The following is a 10,034-nucleotide window of genomic DNA, read 5'->3' on the forward strand; positions in this document are numbered from 1 at the left end:
AACATCATTATTATTTTTTGTGGTTTTATTGTTTGCAACTTTAATTGGGAATAAGTCTTTTCTTCTTTTAGGTAGATGGAGCTTAGATAGGTAAAGTCAGATTGTATTATGGACAAAGTAGTTCTACTGATATTTTAGATTTTCTTGTTAGAAATGTATGTATATATATATATGTATGTATGTAGAAATGTATGCACACACACACACACACACACACACACACACACACATATGTATATGTATGTATGTATATATATACATATATATATATATATATATGTATGTATGTATATATATACATATATATATATATACATATATATATATATATATATATATGTATATATGTATGTATATACATATATATATATATATGTATATATATACATACATACATATACATATGTGTGTGTGTGTGTGTGTGTGTGTGTATTCATTTATTTATTTATTTATTCATTCTGTTCTTTGATATGTAATCAATTGAAGTATGTCTCTCTATTTTATATAATTTAATGTGATTGTTATTATCTGGGTTCAAGGCCCTCTTTCAATCATGTATTAAAAAAAATCCCAAGCATAGATGTATTCAAGGAAGTAATAGTTTAAATAATATCCAAAGAAGATTGTAAAATTGTAAAAGGGGCATCAATAAAATATCTTCTTCTGGCACTACAATTTTACAACCCAAATAACTACTCAAATATATGAATTTGGGGGACCTTTTCAGAAATTCAAGGCACCAAAATGTTGAGAAATGTAATCCATAAACTATGTAATAATTTTTCTTTATGTTAAGAATAATTTTAGTGAGTTGTCTTATAGTTGTATTCTATTTTCACCAAAAATAACACCCAAGATCCCAAGTTATGGGTTTAGCATTCTTGTATTAGAAAACTATTCAAAATCTTTATTATATTTTAATATGTGTTAGAAATTCTTTGTGAAAGCACTTGAAATAAATTTGGTTGCACCATTGTATGCATAGTTGTTGTCTCAAATTTAAATAAAATTCAAATTCAAATCCCATTCTATGTTGCTAAATCTCTAATTGTTTTGTTCACTTATATTGATTTTGATGTGTATGCCAAGTTCCTAGAATGATAATAGGGGTATGTGCATGCTTGTGTCGTCCTTCCAATTAAATATTGGTATAGAGTGTTGGTGGCAAGTAATGGTAAGAGAGATGTGTCATTTCAGGCCCATAGAATCATAGGGGACCAAGTCATAGTTTACAAGACCATGTGTAATGCTTGTATGTTTAGATGATTTTGCAAAATCATTTATTTTGTTTATTTTTCTTTTATGATTACACTAAAATTCCATGTTAGCTAATAATTTCTAATTCACATTTTTCATGGTTTTAGTTATCTAGTCTTACATGTTCGTTTGGTAACCATTGCTGGAATATTTAAAATTTAACTTTATTTTCTTCTTATACTACTCCATTAAAGCTTGATTTTTATTTCATGCTTAAAAATTTAAAATCCCACTAAAGATAAAAACATTTCAAAGTATAATGAAATTAACTTCCTTAGAATCAATCTAGATTGATAAAATTATAATAGCCAGGGACCCTCATAAAGTAAATTTGTCATTCCAAATAACCAATCCAAATAAATAAGAATTGGAAAAGTATATTTGTTATGAGTCCTCTATCATGTTGATACTATGGCTAACAAATCCTAAAATAAATTTTAAAAAAATATTTTGAGTTAATTAATATTTCCTTTTTAGCATAAATAAAAATAAATGAATATATTAATCTCTATTCTTATATGAATTGAGAGAGCCAAAGTTTTTTATTAGGGAAAAAATATACTACATCTTTTAGATATTTTCTAATACGCCATTTCATATATATGTAACTAAAAATATTTCCCATTTGGATCCACCTTGGTTAATCTATTCTTAGGATATTCTCTCTTTGGTGTTTGTACTCAAGATAGGATTAAAAATGTTGTGACTCATGTTGCGAACACTTTTGGTTGTTCTTGGATCTATTTCACTTGGATATAAAGGAGTATGTGATTTATCTCTTAATCAATTCCAAGATAATTTAAATAATATTTTATCTATTCTATTCAGACACATTTTGTTGATACTAATATTCCTAGATTCTAGGTCCCCTTTTAGTATTGGTATGCTTAATTTCGATATTCCTTGGAGTTTAGATTCTCTTTGTATCCTATCTTTACATGATTTCATTTATTTAGTCCATTTGTAATCTTGTCATATGTTTAACTCTATAAATCATGTATTACAGTTTGCCAACGCCATATATATTATAGATGTTTTTAATAGTGCTAATAGTTGATCATATGTCCTTTTATCCAACTTTTTTTTCTTTTGACCTTAAAATTGATGAATTTTCTCATATCATAGATGAACTTTCTATTATTCTTAGGGTTCTTGATGTTTTTATTGATATCTAACTTTAACTTGCATGCAAGAGGCTCTTACAAAGAGATTCTTTTAATTTTATGTAAATTTTAAATTGGCTTACAAGTTGGGCCCTTGAATGGTTGATGCAAGGTAATTTTTAGGTGGATTTCATCAAAAATATTTTTTTACCACTCTCTTTCCAAAATATCAATGTACATGAGCTTCACAAAGAGTTTCTTAGTTCATGATATGTCTAATCTACATATGAAAAGGGATTAATAATCATTGGTCTTACAAAGGAGAAGGTTGATAGGATCTATATTTTAAAAAATCCCCCAACGATTACGTTAAACTAGTAGTATTTTGATATCATAAACTAAATACTAATTTGCTTGGTCAACCTTTTTTGGTTGACGATGTCACACAATGAGTGAAACACATTTTTCTCTTGATTTTGTGTAAGTGTTCACATTAATATGATATTGTCAAAAGTTCTAACTTTTTTTTAATCCAAACTTGAATTTTGAGAATAATTCATGCATTATAAGTCCACACGTAGATTTTCCTTCATTTAACTAATGTTGGATATAATTCTCATGTGTGCTTATATGTTAAAGTCCAAAGAACTATACTCTTAAGAATGAGGAAGTAAAAAGATGTCATTAAAAGAAATTTTGTTATGAGGCATAAATGAAAGCATTTGTATGTGTCATGTCCCCTTTTCAAATAATTAAAAAAAAATCTTTGCTAAGGCAGGCAGGCCCAAAAAGGTGAAGTTTTGGAAAAAAGGGGATAATATTTGGAAGCGAATGGACTAATAAATGAATATTATTATTAAAATATATTTTATTAACCCCTCTTGGACGTGAGTTAGGGTTATGCCCTCTTTTACAGAGTTTGGAGGCATTTTGGGCTCATTCCAGAACTTGATTTTTGCTCATTTCTTTGTTATTCTTCAGAAGCTGCCAAACCTGTGGAGAAGGAGACCCAAGAATAGGAGTTTGCAAGTTTATAGGAAGGTTAAGGATGGGATTTTTAAGCCATTCCATGTGCATGCTCATGCAGAGTTTGCTTTTGTGCTGAACAGTGCAGTTTTGTGATTTTTCGGGTGTGTTTTTTATAAGAGTTTGGTGTTTCCAGTTGAGTATTTCATATTAGTTTGGGTTGCTGCTATATTTCAGACTTTTAGATGTTAAAATAGAGCTGAATATATGTATTTGGTTGTTATTATACTTCTGTGATAGATTATTAATTTTTTTGTGGTGTTTTTGGGCTATTCTATGTTGTTTTTGGGAGCCCGATGAGCATTGTTTTTATCCTCCATTTGGGAGTTGTTGTGTAAATGTTATACAGATCTGAAAATTTCATTTTGTAGGCTTTTAAGCTGCTGAAATTTCTTAAAAAATGTCCACTTTCAGATTTACTAATAATATGTGAAGCTGTGAATTTTTTGGCACTATTTTCGGCATACCCGATTTGGGGTTTATTGAGAAATTGGTGGATCTTTGAAAGTTTGGTTGTTTGATCTTAAAGATCTGATTAGAGGCTTGAAATATCATATAAAATAAAATAAAAAGACATTTCAATGGTATCAGAGCTATGATCTTGCTAGCCTGAGGGTTTGTAGAAGTTTGCATGTCAGTTTTGACAACTACCCAAATCTTGCATGTCAAAATTTATGGTTGCATGCTACTTCTAATCATTTGCATGTTAGTTCTTGGTGAATTTGGTGGTTGCATGTTACTTCTAATCAGCTGTATGTCAAAATCTATGGTTGCATGCTACTTCTAATCATTTGCATGTTAGTTCTTGGTGAATTTGGTGGTTGCATGTTGCTTCTAATCAGCTGCATGTCAAAATTTATGGTTGCATGCTACTTCTAATCATTTGCATGTTAGTTCTTGGTGTTTGAAGAAGTTATAACCTATTGGGTTTACACTCTACTTTATCTAGAATGGACAAGTATAGTACAGAGTCTTAGAGGACACAATCTTGGACAATTGATATCCAGAGTCAGAACAGTAGAAAGGATGGTTATTTAGACATTCGAGATAAACTTAGGAAAATAAGCCATGACATTTCTGAACAGTTGGTTGAGCACCACCATATGATGAATGACATGTTGTCCAACCCAGCTAAGGTGGATAAGTTGACCAAATTTCTATTTGGCAGATTTTCTCACAGGGCAGGTGACACAATTACTAAGAACTTGCATAAGGAGTTTGAGAAACTAGCTTATAGCCAGGCAGAGGTCTTAGATTCTACTCTGCCATAGGAGGTAGTGTGTTTAGGTGGTGATTATGAGGATTTTTTTGTGCATGATGGTGAGATACCTGATAGAGATGAGCAGACATTGAGCATTCATGACTTTGCTGAGAAAGAGTACTAGGCATAGTTAGATGCTTCATCACATGAGGTTGAGGCTGGTAGTACTTCAGATGATTTTTCCAACCAGTCGAAAGTGAACAAAGATAGTATTGTGACTTCATTATCTCATCATGACAGGTATGTGGAGTTAGTTGGTATTAGTCATATTACTCAGGTGAGGAGTTTTCTTGAGTTACCAGCTGATTCTAGTTTACAGATATGGACTCGAGATTGTTATATTGGCATTTGGAATTCAATTGACTCGAGATCTTTAACACTTTTTGGTAGTAGTATTTGTTTGGGTGCTATCATGGATTTGATTAGCAGATTGTACGGTGTTGTCTTTTCTTGTGCTAGTAGCTTGTCTGATGTTGGTATTAGTTTTTATACACCAGTGTTGGGCTTTGTTCATATATCCAGTCGACCATACTTGCTGGAATGTGTTGATGATCTTTCATATTTGGCAGTGTGTACAAATGAGTCCCAGGATCATATTAGCATTGATGACATCCAAGAGGATGCAGTGGGTAGTTTTGAAGACTTAGTTTCCTTGGCAATTTCTTTTGGTACAAAGGAGTTGGACAACAGTGCTATAGTTTTTGATACTCCGTATGTTGATATGAGCTTTGGATTTTATTCACAGGATATGGATGGTAATACTCTAGAGACTAGTAACTTTGAGGTTACTCCTTTAGACAGTGCATCAGAGGAGGTTTGTAGGAGACAATCAAGCCAGTGCCATCATGTGTCTAATCAGTTGAGAGTTAGTGAGCGATACATTGCTATCGCTTGCCAACATTTTGATGCTGCTTGTTAATTGTTAGTAGTTTATGGATGGGGTTCTCCTACTAGTGATGAGCAGGGAGGTAGTTATCTTTCCTTGACAGAGTTCCACTCTTTATGGGAGGCTATCCAGATTCTGAGATAGGATTATATGCAATTGGTAGCTGATAGAGATTATCTTATGGAGTGGGGTAATACAACATATGATGCATTGTTGGCCAAGGAAGATGAGGTGAGTGAGCTTACTAAGCAGCTTGAGGTGACTTTCGAGATTTTTGAGAGTACACAGTTGGCTTTCAAGGAGTCACAGTTTCATTTGGCTAAGGTGACCATGGAGTTAGAGCAACTACAATTTTTACTAGATTCTGTACAGTCACAAGTTGTGGTGTCTGATGATTCGAGGATGTCCACGGTTGAGATTTTTAAAGATAGTGGAGATGGGGATGTATCCATCCTTGATACTAACATTGTCATATCGAGTTCATCCCCACTAGAGTCAAGTTTAGTTGAGTTGGGTGCTGCAGCAGATTATTGTGGTATGTCTGACATGGTGGTGACCTCTAGCACTAATGGTACGAAGACTAGAGATGATGTATCAAAGACCATGTGTGATGTTGGTGAGCCGATAGTTGGCATGGTTCCTGCTAGTAATACTACTCCCTTGGTGATGTCTTCAAAGGTAGTAGTCAGTTCCAACTTGGTTAGTGATCGATTGCAGTTAGTTACATCTCGATTGCAGTCTAAGCCACTGACTGAGATTGGCACATTCTATCAGCATTACATTGTGAGGTATGCTCATCAATTTACCTTTGATGACCATGTTGATGAGATGATGATACAGAGATGTACTTTGGTTACTAGTGCTTATCATTAGTTACGGGATAGTTTGATACCTCAGGATGAGAGTTGTGATGGGCACGACATGGCGATAGATTCTATAGTTAACAGCTTGATAATACATGACTTAGAGCAGGAGTTTCAGAGTAATGCTTCAGCGGGTGTTGTTATTGATTCTACTCCTTTGGCTATGACATCTCCTGAATTAGCTAGTGATCAGTCACAGTGGGTTGTATCACTTGTTCATGGTGAGCTGTTGACTGAGGATGGTTTTTTTTATCAACATTATATTGCAAGGTATGTACATCATTTAGCATTTGATCCTTGTGTTGAGGAGTTGATGGCAGGCAAATTTGGTTTGGGTTCCAATTCTTGTTGTTTATCTTGTGATGGCTTTTCACCATCAAGGGTGCATGGGAGTTATGGTTATGAGATAGTGGTTGGTGATCTACAGAGTTGTGTTGACTGCAAGAGTTGTATAGTGTGTGGTTTCTCCATACTCGGTATAATTTCATTCAGGAGCATTCACCATTGTTGCAGAGTTGGATTGTACATTCTGTATAGGCCAGTGGAATGTGTTGATGGTATTTACTATGTTGGTAGTTTGATTTGTCCACTTTACTTGGGTTTTTATGTTCTAAGAGTTTGTCTCTCGTGGGTTTCTGACTATGGAAGTTGTGACTTTGGAGTTTGGTTGAGCAATAATTGTCAGTTTGATTATGGATTCCTCTTGGTTATATTGCAGAGGATATTGCAGGAGCCTGTGTTAATTGGCAATAGTATAGTTCATGACTACATTTGGGATCCAGGTGGATTGATTTGTTTATTGTTTATCCATTTCTTGAGGACAAGCAATATTTGGAAGGAGAGGACTTTTCATGTCCCCTTTTCAAATAATTAAAAATAATAATCTTTGCTAAGGCAGGCAGGCCCAAAAAGGTGAAGTTTTGGAAAAAAGGGGATAATCTTTGGAAGCTAATGGACTAATAAATTAATATTATTATTAAAATATGTTTTATTAACCCCTCTTGGACATGAATTAGGGTTATGCCCTCTTTTAAGGAGTTTGGAGACATTTTGGGCTCATTCCAGAACTTGTTTTTTGCTCATTTCTTTGTTATTCTTCAGAGGCTGCCAAACCTGTAGAGAAGGAGACCCAAGAATGGGAGGTTTTAGGTTTCCAATAAGGCTAAGGATGGGATTTTTAAGCCATTCCATGTGCATGCTCATGTAGAGTTTGTCTTTGTGCTGAATCGTGCAGTTTTGTGGTTTTTCAGGTGTGTTTTTTGTAAGAGTTTGGTGTTTCGGGTTGAGTATTTCATATCAGTTTGGGTTCCTGCTATATTTCAAACTTTTAGATGTTTAAATAGAGCTGAATATATGTATTTGGTCATGATTATACTTCTATGATAGATTATTAGTGTTTTTGTGGTGTTTCCTGGCTATTCTATGTTGTTTTCGAGAGCCCGATGAGCATTGTTTTTATCCTCCATTTGGGAACTATTGTGTAAATGTTATATAGATCTTAAAATTTCATTTTGTACGCTGTTATTCTGTAGAAATTTTTTTTAAATGTCCACTTTTAGATTTACTAATAATATGTGAAGCTATGAAGTTTTTGGCACTATTTTCGGCATACCCGATTTGGGGTTTATTGAGAAATTGGTGGATCTTTGAAAGATTGGTTGTTTGATCTTAAAAATCTGATTAGAGGCTTGAAATATCATATAAAATCAGAAAAGGGATATTTCAGTATGCCATAGTTGTGGCTTCCATAAGGGATGTGCAAGGGTGTCTTCTTAAGGAAAAGTATAATTTGAATTCTTAAACTTTGTATAAATTGGAGATTGTTCTTGTTTGAGAAATGGAAGGATGGCTCATTTAGGTCATTCTTTAAATCCAGACATCAAAGTTATAAGATAAGATTTAGTTTGAAAGAGAAATAAAGGTTTTTATTCTTATCCTTCTTTGTATCCATGGTATTCTTTATTTAGAGTCATCTCTAATTCTATGGCTTATTTCTTTTTTTTCATTCATTTCATGTTATTTTATCATTTTTTTCTTGTTGATATCTTTTCAAAAGATACATAACATTAATATGGGGGAGAATCCAATAAGTACAAAGGGTTCATAAATGTGTGATGTTAGTGGATCTAATATGATCCCACATGTAATCAAGATAGAAGTCATTAAGTGTCCATGTGGTTTCAAAAATCCAACATTAAAATAAACACCAAATAAAATAATTTTGAAATATTAAATTAGGATAACCATTTTTTTTACTATGCAACAAATAAAAATCCAAGTCCCCTTCTATTTGGACAAGGAACTTGACATTCACACTTACATGATCTACCATAACATTCTTAGGGACAAAAGCCTACTTGGATTCCTAAAATAAAAAATAGAACTAATCTCTTACATGTCAACATTAAACACAAATATGAGGATTTTCAACTGACTAAGAGTATATGGTGCTTTAAAAAACTATAACATTGTCGTACATAAATCAAAGACATGTTGATAGTTTCCACCTCATTGCAACTACTCAAACTCATACTATTTGTTTATGTTACCACCATACACACTTACACAAGAAACCATCCCATCATTCAAGATAAATTGTATATCCATTTAGCCTTATGCACACAAGTTGTGGTCAACTCAACAACAAACCCCAAGTGTAATATGAAAGATAACTGATGTAAGACCACCATTTATGATTAAAGATTAATGAAATATTATTCGAAAGAACCCATTAGATGAAATAAAATTCAAAATTATAAGACTTCATAATGTAAATAAAAGTAGACTGCAAACCATCTAAATTATCACATTCAATGCCCAATAAAGAAATCACATAAAGTAGAGCACAATGATATAAAAATTGAAGTTATTCATCTAGGTATTTAAGTGTTTATTTATGATTTATGTTATTTCCATGTTACAAATTCATGTAATTTCATTTCCATGTATTTATCCATTCTATTATCTCCTTCATGCTCATTTTCTTTTCAGTTTTCCCTACATATGTATGTTTCTTTATTTTGATAGTAGCTTTTTTGTTGACACATATCTCCTTCTATTCTCTCCTTTATGTTCTTATCTATTTTAGTTTTCCATAAATGTGTTCTTATTTTCGTTATACTGTCTTTGTTCATATAATTTCTACATTCCCATTTAATCAAGATTGTTAGTGAGGTGACCATATGTTCTTTTCTTAAGGAGGAATGAATAGGCTAGAATGATGGTAATATTTCTTGTATAAGTGTTTAGGGTAGTAATATATACGTAGGAAATATAGGCGTCACTAGTTTCAATGAGGTGCCAACTATCAATTGGTCATTTGAATATCTATGTTATAGTTTTTGAATGTACCATACACTTTGGTTGAGTTGGAGATCCTAATATGTGAGTTTATGTTGACATGTAAGTGTTCATACATGATTTTTATTATAGATAGCCAACATGTTTCATTTTGCCTTTTTTTTTCTATCCACATTTGTAATATTTATACAATGTTGATCATGTTCATTTGGATTTTAGTTTTTTACACATCCATGTTTCTAATCTTTATAGCATCACCTGATCATTTTCATTTCACTTGAGGATTTGTATTCCCTTGGAGTTTTGAATTCCCTAACTTATAACATTTCTTATATGTT

This window comes from Cupressus sempervirens, chromosome 4, assembly GCF_028749045.1.
Source record: "Cupressus sempervirens isolate cs-2001-9-10 chromosome 4, ASM2874904v1, whole genome shotgun sequence".
In the NCBI taxonomy this organism is placed as follows: domain Eukaryota; kingdom Viridiplantae; phylum Streptophyta; class Pinopsida; order Cupressales; family Cupressaceae; genus Cupressus; species Cupressus sempervirens.